The sequence below is a fragment of the Pinus tabuliformis genome, chromosome J (assembly GCF_031772625.1).
Source record: "Pinus tabuliformis cultivar Carrire ecotype Pingquan chromosome J, CPIR1, whole genome shotgun sequence".
In the NCBI taxonomy this organism is placed as follows: domain Eukaryota; kingdom Viridiplantae; phylum Streptophyta; class Pinopsida; order Pinales; family Pinaceae; genus Pinus; species Pinus tabuliformis.
Window position 1 is genome coordinate 266,838,854 of NC_142295.1, and position 9,753 is coordinate 266,848,606.

The following is a 9,753-nucleotide window of genomic DNA, read 5'->3' on the forward strand; positions in this document are numbered from 1 at the left end:
CCATCATACATCTCCAAGGTGTGGAAACCTGATTCTAGCACCCTCCCATACTACTTTGGGTGAGACCTCAGTCCGCGCTCCATGGACTATTGCCGAAAGGACCATTAGTACCGGGATTTTTTTGGCTAAATCACCTTCGAACCTAGGTCAGGCCCCAACAAGCCAACAAATGGTTCCGTTGCTGGGACGGGAATCTGCATAAGGGATGTCTGATGTCGTGGCACTAGAATCTGACAAAGAAAGAAATTGAAGGGTGGTTGGATAGAAAGATTCACGAGTTCGCGGCGCAGGAAAACAGTAATCTGTGAGTATCAAAGGAACAGTGGTTAGAGCGCTACTTATATACGGAAGTCCATGAAATTTTATTTTCATCCTTCCCCTCTGAGTTGTATGAATGGATCACGAAGCTAGCAGACAGTCAGGGAAGGTGTAGGCTCGACAAATCGATTGTGTGGACTCCATAATTGGTGTGCAGACTAGAAACATCGGAAGATAAGAACGTGCGTTGTGGACCATTGGCTCGATCTAATTATAGGAGGGTTTATCACTAAGTTCATGGTAGATACTTCAATCAGCTATAGCGAGGCGGAACGACACTTCCTCAAAGGACCGCGAGGTAAGTACATTAAATCTTTGAACACTTGGATTAAAATGTTATTGTGTGAAAAGTGGGTTATGTGAATAAATTGATGTTTGGGGCTACGCGAAGTGGGAGGATCTATAGAAATGAAGGTAGCACAGAAATAGAAAATAGCCCCTTGATTTCGCATCGGCAAGAAAGTGAGGAAGAGATCGCGAGAGTTTCACCGAGAAGTGTGATCAGTCTGATAAGGCAGTGAATTCTGCGCATACCACCTCCACCTACACCACCACCAGTCTCACCATCTTCACCTCCATCTCCACCCACACCACCTTCGCCACCACCACAGTTCAATATGGCGAGCGCGATAAAATTTCCGGTATTCAGAGGAGTAGAATGAAGATCCGGACCAATTTTGGTTCATGGTAAAAGCTATATGGGAAGCACAAGGAGTCGTAGATGAAAATATAAAGAAGGCAACGTTGGTAAGTGCGTTGCAGGATCGCGCACTAACATGGTACATTAAGCATTCTAATGACCATCTAAACGCGGGGATCATAGATATCCAGGCTGCACTGAATAGGAAATTTAGCAGGCCAAAATCGGGGACACAATCGATTATCGGGTTTAAGGAAATTGCGATGCTGCCAGGTGAGACCCCATGGGATTTGGATCAGAGACTAAAGAGTATGATTCGTGAATCCAACATGACCTTGACAGATGGACAACATTGTGCATGGTTTGTAGCATCACTAACACCGCATTTAAGGACGGCGTTGTCACAGCAGAAGTTATCCACCCAGGTCGAAGCTTTGGAGATTGCAATGAGACTGCACGAGACCCCAATACAAGATCCTGGCCTGGGAGTCCAACAAATCCACGCACAACTACGAAAATTGTGTCTGGAAATGCAGAGTTTGAAACAAGACAGGACAACTCACCCAAAATCGCGTGAGGAAGTATGGTGCATAAAATGAAAAGGCCAGGGGCATGACAAAGACCATTGTCCAGTCTTTGCGAACTACCTAGTGGCAGGAGGGCCAATGCCATTGAAACCAGAGACACAAGCAGGTCCGAGTGCGGTGCCTACATTATGCTGTGTGATTTGTCAAATAGGAGTAAATCACGCTACAGATAACTGTCACCTATTATAGAAGTATACGCAAACATCCCATCAATTGTTCCGTAATTTCTGGAGGTTGGTAGGCCATGATGAGTGCACCTACAGAAGTTATGAACTGATGATGGATCGGACCCTTGCCTACAGAGTGTAGACTGAAACGCGAGCCCTCGATCCAAATGTAGGGATAGCACATGCTAGATTTCAGGGGCGCGGACAAGGTCGAGGTGGAATGGGACCAGGAAGGGGTCGCAGATAGCTGAATTGTTACAATTTCAGAGGGCCAGGGCATTATGCCCGTGATTGTACAATTCTGAAGCGAGCATCATGTTTATATTGTACTCAGTTCGATCATGAGATGGAGGAATGCCCTACACTGATAGCGAGGTTGCGCGATAAAGGAATACTCCAGCCTCCCCCGACTCAGAATTTGCAAATGATGAGGTTTGAGCCACGCGAAGAGGACCCGAATGTAAATATCGTGCTTTGAAGCAGTATCACGATAGGAGATGACAAAGGCAAGCAACCTGAAGAAAGTGCATGGGTTCGCAAGGTTTCAACAAAGGAACCTGAGTTTGATTTGGAGAGCGCAAAGGAGACATTCATGGAAGCTAAGAAGAGCTTCACGGAGGCCTCCACTTCAGGTAGTAAGGATCAACTAGAGCCAGAGATGGATCCTTCAATGATCACTACCTTTCTGGAGACATGCATGAAGCTGTTGCGCGACAGCAAGGCGGTGAAGGGACTGCAGGAACTTATCACTAGGTGTGTTGGGTTAGGAGAACCGCGGGTAGTCAGGAAGCCCGGGAAGCACACATCGCGAACAGGAAGGGAAATGAGATTGACTGCGTAAATCAGAGAATATGAAATGGATTAAGTGATTCTAGATTTAGGATCGGATGCGAATGTACTGCCAAAACAGAAATGGGAACGCATGGGGAGGCCCACGTTACAATGGTCCCCTATCCAATTATGAATGGCGAACCAGCAGAAGATCCTACCAATGGGAAGATTGCATGGAATAACAGTAGACATCGAAGGTGCGAGCACGCTTGAAAATTTCCATGTGATAGAGATTGTCGATGACGGAAATCCCTATCTCATGCTACTAGGAATAGATTGGGCCACTGATATGAAAGGAGTGATAAACCTGAAGAAGCGCAAAATGATTTTTGAGAAAAAGGCACTATGCATAGTGGTACCCTTAGACCCTGCGGAAGGATTGCACTACACAGAGCCAGTGCGCGATGACGAGAGCGGCAACGAGCTAGACTATATCTACAAGATAACTACTCGGAAACAGGATTGGGTTAATCCTACAGCAGATGGCAGGATTTCATGGGAGCGCGAAATCTCCTACACATCAGATTCGGATGAGGAAACAGAATGATGGCAGAAATGGTTACACGAGGTAACCACGCTTAATTGCAAGATGATGGTAAGATCACTACGCTACGTGACAACATAGGTAAGGGATCTACCTATGTATGATGGGTTAACAGCAGTGGATGAATTCCTGAACAAATTTGAAAGAGAAGTGCCAGAATAGCAGTGTTTTGACGCTCTGAAATGGGCACTCTGCACTACGCCTGCAAGGTGGTGGGGTACGCATCAAAGAGGTTTTGAGGACTAGCACGGATGCAAAAGGATGATGCGCCTATGATTTGGGAAACCGTAGATGCGACTAGCAGACAAGTATGACGGACAGGATGATCCACATACACACCTCGCGAAATGGACCAAGGTCTACAGGGAAGAGCCACAACCTGAATGGGTGCATTTGTTCTGTCATACTCTGGATGTCATACCCATGAATTGGTATACTAAGACAGAGCTCCACCATGGCACAAACGAATGGGACATCTTGTGTGAAGGATTCCTGCTAACCTTCACGTTTGAATATCGTTGGTGGGACACTGTTGATGATGCACTACAAGCAGTAAAAGCAACTATCTTCAAAATACCCCAAGAGCCAATGGAAGTGCTTCAGCTAGAATGGGCAACACAGTTGAGCTGTGCGCTGGAATGTTACAATGTAAATGTTGAGGAGGATGATGAGGACCCACGAAATATTAACATTCCAAAAACGGAAGGCTATCGCAAGGTTCAAGGACCATTGATTGAGGATCCCGACATCACCTCGCCGCTAAAAACGAAGCAGGTAAACATTGGAACAGAGGTGGAACGAAAGTATGCAACTCTTGGATACTATTGGGATGATGCCACGGTGGATAAGTTCGTTGAGTTACTTTGCGAATACCAAGACTTATTCCCGACTAAAATTACAGATTTAAAATGGATCATTGGTGACTTAGGGATGATGAAGATCACCCTAAAACCTGACGCGAAGCCGGTCAAGCAGAGGCCTTACCGCTTGAATCCGAAGTACAAGGAAAAGGTCCGCGTAGAATTAGACAAAATGCTCGTAGCCGGAATTATTGAGCTGGTGGAAGAATCTGACTGGGTGAGTCCTATGGTAGTACAGGAGAAAAAGCAGAAGGGTGAAATAAGAATATGCGTGGACCTCAGGAAGCTGAATGACGCATGTGTACATGACCCATTCCTGACACCGTTCACAGATGAAGTATTGGAAAATGTTGGCGGACAAGAAGCATACTCGTTCACGGATGGGTTCTCGACGTACCACCATATCAAGATTACGCCGGAAGACACGAGCAAAATGACCTTCGCAACAGAATTGGGTTGCTTTCAATACACCGTTATGCTGTTTGGATTGAAGAACGCACAAGCCATCTTTTCGCGCATAGTTGTTTCCGCGTTCAAAGACTACATCCACAAGTTCTTAGAGGTATATCTAGATGATTGGATTGTCTTCGGATTAGTTAAGTGCCACGTAGGAAGTTTATGCTTGATGTTGGATACTAGTCGACGACACCAGATTGCGTTGAACCTTAAGAAGTGCACATTCCTCGTTTCCTTTGGAAACCTGTTGGGACATGTGGTCTGCAAACAGGGACTGATGGTGGACCCTGTGAAGATTGTCGTTATTTTAAATTTGAAAGCACCACAAATTGTTAAACAGTTGCGCACTACCTTGGGACACACCGGGTACTACAGAAAGTTTATCAAAAGTTATGCCCAATTCACCGAGCTGATGGAAAAACTATTGAAAAAGGATGTTACATTTTGCTGGAATGACGATTGCATGAAAATTTTGGATGTCCTAAAGGGGACATTGGCCTCCGCTCCAATCCTAGTCTTCCCAAAATGGGATATGGATTTCCATATTCATGTTGATGCGTTGTGTATCGCGCTGGGAACAATGCTCACACAAGAGGGCGAGGAAGGCTTGGATCACCCTATCGCATTTTCAAGTCAGATGTTGTCCAAAGCAGAGAAGAACTATTCCACCACCAAGCGCGAGGGGTTGGTGATGGTGTACGTGCTCCAAAAATACCGACACTATTTGCTCGGAGGGCATTTCAAGATGTATACCGACCATTTCGCATTGAAATACCTGGTCAATAAGCCTATGTTGGGGGAGCACATATGCAGGTGGCTCTTATTGTTCTAGGAATATGATTTTGAGGTCGTAGTAAAGTCGGGATGCCTAAACACAGGACCAGATCACTTGTCGCGCATTGAGACGGGTGAGGAACCCACTAATTTGGAGGAGGGACTACCTGATGCTCAACTTTTTGCTGTGCGTGTCGCGGACGGACACTTCGAAGATATAATCCACTTTCTGACCATAGGGACCATGCCGAAGGAATACTTCGTCCAATAGAAGAAGGAATTGGTGGTGCATGCGGCATATTTTTCTGTCATCGCAGGGCACCTATACAAAATGGGAAATGATGAGATATTGCGAAGATATGTACCTGAATTTGAACAAAGTCAAATCCTCGCGGAAGCACATGGGGGCACTGTAGGAGGACACTATGCAAGACACGCGACCGTGCAAAAGATTCTTCACGTAGGGTTATGATGGCCAACCCTTCACCAGGATTCAAAAGCCTACTGTAAGGTCTGCAATATATGTCAAAGGGCTGGAAAACCATTGCGGAGGGACGAAATGCCATGAAATCCACAAATGACACTGCAGTCATTCAAAAAATGGGCAATCAACTTTGTGGGACCGATCAAACCTCAGGGAAAGACGGGTGTGTGCTACATCATCACCGCAATGGAGTACTTGACACGATGGGTGGAGGCGCAACCGATCAAAGACTGCACAGTCACTACAACTGCGAAGTTTTTGTTCGAAAATGTGTTGGCCCGATTTGGTTGTCCGAAAATCTTAATGAGTGATAGCAGAACACATTTCCTGAATGAAACCATCAGCGCGCTCACAGAATAATTCCAGGTGTATCATCAAAAAAGTACACCGTACCACCCACAAGCCAATGGGATTGTAGAAGCTTTCAACAAAATACTAGAGACTGCACTAACCAAAGTGTGCAACGCGCAGCGAAATGATTGGGACCTGCGCATACCTATCGTGCTATGGGCTTACAGGACAATGTGCAAGAAACTAACCAGACAGACACCTTTCCAGTTAGTTTATGGCATGGAAGTTGTCATGCCGATGGAATATATCGTACCTAGTCTGTGAATAGCAACGCTCACAAGGATGGTGAACCACGAAGCTCTGGAGGAAAGGCTCGCGCAATTGGAAGAACTTGAGGAAGAACAGTTTTTGCCTGGGTTTCATCAGCGGCTCCAAAAACAGCGCGAAAAATCCTAGTACGACCGCCATATCAAGTTGCGCACCTTCAAGGTAAATGATTTAGTGTTGTTGTATGACAATAAGTTTGAAAAAAATTTAGAAAAATTCAGAATGCATTGGCTGGGACCATACGTGGTTAAGGAGGTCACAGATAGAGGTGTAGTCCAGCTAGTCAAACTAAATGGAGAACCCTTCCTAGGCAAAGTAAATGGCAGTCGCTTGAAGCCCTACATGGGTGGGTCACTATCTGACTAGCTGGCCAAAGCACAATCTTCATGCTCCAACGAGCCGGACAAAGGCACAGGACTATAAACATACGCAGCGGATGCTGGTACAGATGTAAGGAGACAATTCAGACACAGAGGTCTCAAAAGAACGAATGCAGCATGTTCAGAAAGCAGCAGCTTAGTGTGCTACTGACATCAGCACAGTTCGAGGACACTTGGAGGGACTCTGCGCCAAGATCACCGCGCCGACAGAGTGACTCAAGGGCGAGTCACGAGTTTGTTTTGGGGGCCTATTGGGCATGGAATCCCCCCACAACATGTTTTGGGGCTCAAAGCCCAAGTTTTGAGTTGATATTGTTATAAAGCTCCACGAATTGCGAGCGTGAAATGTATGTTAGAGTCATAGGGTTGTCTGCCCTAGTTTTGAATGTAATGTCGACCTACCCATGGTCCACGGACCATGGGATTGTATAAATAGAGCGAATATCTAAGTGTAAAAGATATAGAAGGAGGAGCGAAGTAGGAGATAGAAGCATAGAGCAAGTATCTAAGTGTGTCTTAGGTCGTAGAGTAGGAAAAGGCTCTACAGCTGAGTGCGCAGAGGCCTAGTAGAGTCCGCAGCTGAGTGTGCAGACCCCTACAGCTAAGTGCGCAAGGCGGAATAGAGTCTGTAACCAAAGGAAGAGAATAATAAAGAGAATATTTATCTGAATTCTGTGTATCTGTTCTTGGGTTATTATATGTTGGATATGAATTGCAATTATGTTGTTTATTTACTGTGTGCACTTGTATGAACTGTGAATATTGTTAAGTATAACTAAAAGCATACAGACAAGCTAAGTTAATCAACTAATATTAGATTACTAGTAAGGACTTGGGTAATAGCATTATTCGGCCCCCGAGTAGGGCTGCACAAAGGCAGAATCACAGGTTGCGAGGTACGGGTAAGTGCGTGTAGCGACATGCGCACCGCGGACCACTTGAAACCATTAAACATTTCCAGGGTGTGGAAACCTGGTTCTAGCACCCTCCCATACTACTTCGGGTGAGACCTCAGTCTACGCTCCGTGGACTATTGCCGAAAGGACCAGTAGTACTGGTATTTGTTTGGCTAAATCACCTTCGAACCTGGGTCAGGCCCCAACAAGCCAACATGAACCCTACCCAATTTCATCCCTCTTGGGACTATCACTTCACATCGCCCCACCTCACACCTGGAGGTATGGCTGCATGTGCTCCCTCTTGCCCACTTGGCTCAAAATTTACCCCTACTGGAGGTCTCTGCATGAGTGGATGCTTCCACTTGGTCTCCTCTCTGCTTCTCCAATTGTGGTTGCTCCACAATTGTCTGAGACTACTTCTTCTCTGCTTGAGTGGATCTCTCCACTCAGTCTCCTCTCAAATTCTCTAATTGTGGTTGCTCCACAACTTCTTAAAGCTACTTCCGAGGCTTCTTCTGGGGCTGTATGTTGAGAGGTAATTTACTCTCCCTCTCAACCACCAAGTCTCTAACATTTGCCTTGCTTCTTAAGGCTTTGCATGCATATTGAACCTCAAGAGAATATAGGTTCTTGACTCGTCAACCAATTTGTTTCACCTGTCCAGTGGTAATGTATCTAAGGAAAACCTTTCCCTTACTAAAAACCACATCATAGCCACGGTCTTCCAATACCACGACTGAAACTAGATTCTTCTTTAGTCCTGGAACATACATCACATCTGTGAACTTGAGAGGGGAGCCAAACTCTATACTCTTCTTGAGGTATTTCTCCTCAAAATCACTAAATATATCTCTATTCCTCGTCATATGGAATGAGGCACCGATGCCGATATCCCACATGCCTCCCATGACAGTGATGGTCGTGCATACAATGAGAATGAAATCAAGTTCGAATTATGAAGCTAGAGCTTCACCTGTTGTCACTATTGATGGCTCCTTCTTTATTTCTTTCTTCTGTGGGAAGTTCTTGGCATAGTTCTCGTGCTCGCGACAGTGAAAAAACTTAACTTTCGTCAAGTCCATCTTCTTTCCACCCTCCTCACCTTGGGATTTCTTTCCCTTGGAATTCTTTGCCTTACTCGCTAAGTTAAAAACCTCTTCCACTTCCTTGGAAGAGGTCACATCTCTAATGTTCCTCTTGATCTCCTCCTGCATCAAATCTGACCATATTCATTCCCAATCTGGCAGCTTCTCCTGATCATTAACAGATTATTGATAACTATGCCAACTCTTTGGAAGTCCTAGAAGAGTTAGGCTCACCATATCATCCTCGGCAACATTGATTCCAACACTTCCAAGTTCATCCCGACAATGAGTGAACTTGGTCGAGTAATTTGGAATTGAGTCGCTTGCCTCCATCTTGATTTTTCAAAGTTTATCTTTTAGTGCCAACTTCCTATGGTCACTCTTGTTCTGGAAAAGGTCCTTCAATACTTTCCACATAACATGCAGAGTTTCCTTCCCATGTATACTCAAGATAATGTGGCCTTGAACTCCCTCAAGGATTATCTGCCTCACCCTTGCCACACACTTCTTCCATTCAGCCAGATTCTGAGCATTTGATGTGGTGGCTTAGGAATGTCCTGATCAATGAATTCCTTCAAGCCATTGTCTTCCAACACTACCTCCATCATGTCCTTCCATGTTGTATAATTCGAGCTACCATCCAAGGCATACTCGAGCCGCAAACCGTAGAACGACATCTTTCAATCCTGAAGTATGTATTGCAAATTCAAATTTCACCTATAACCCTGAACTCAAAACTTCAAAATCTCCTCTAGTATATTGAATTCAGCTCTGATACCATGTAGATATTTCTACAAATCTAGCTCTGATACAATGTAGAAAATCTTGTAGATTCACAAGCTCATGCAATTTACTAAGGCACAAGACAAGAATATACTTCTACTTTAAACCAGCGGAATACAATAGATCGATGAAAACAATAATAGCAATAGGAAGATAAATCAATGACGCGTAACACAATAAGTTTTCCCGGGGAAAGCCACAACTCAAAACCCCTACTATCTATATTGCATTAATCAGACATCCAAGATGATAATATATTACTTGTTCTCACAAGAACAATCCCCGCACTCAATATGATCAATCTCCCTTCTCACAAGCAAGCTCAAG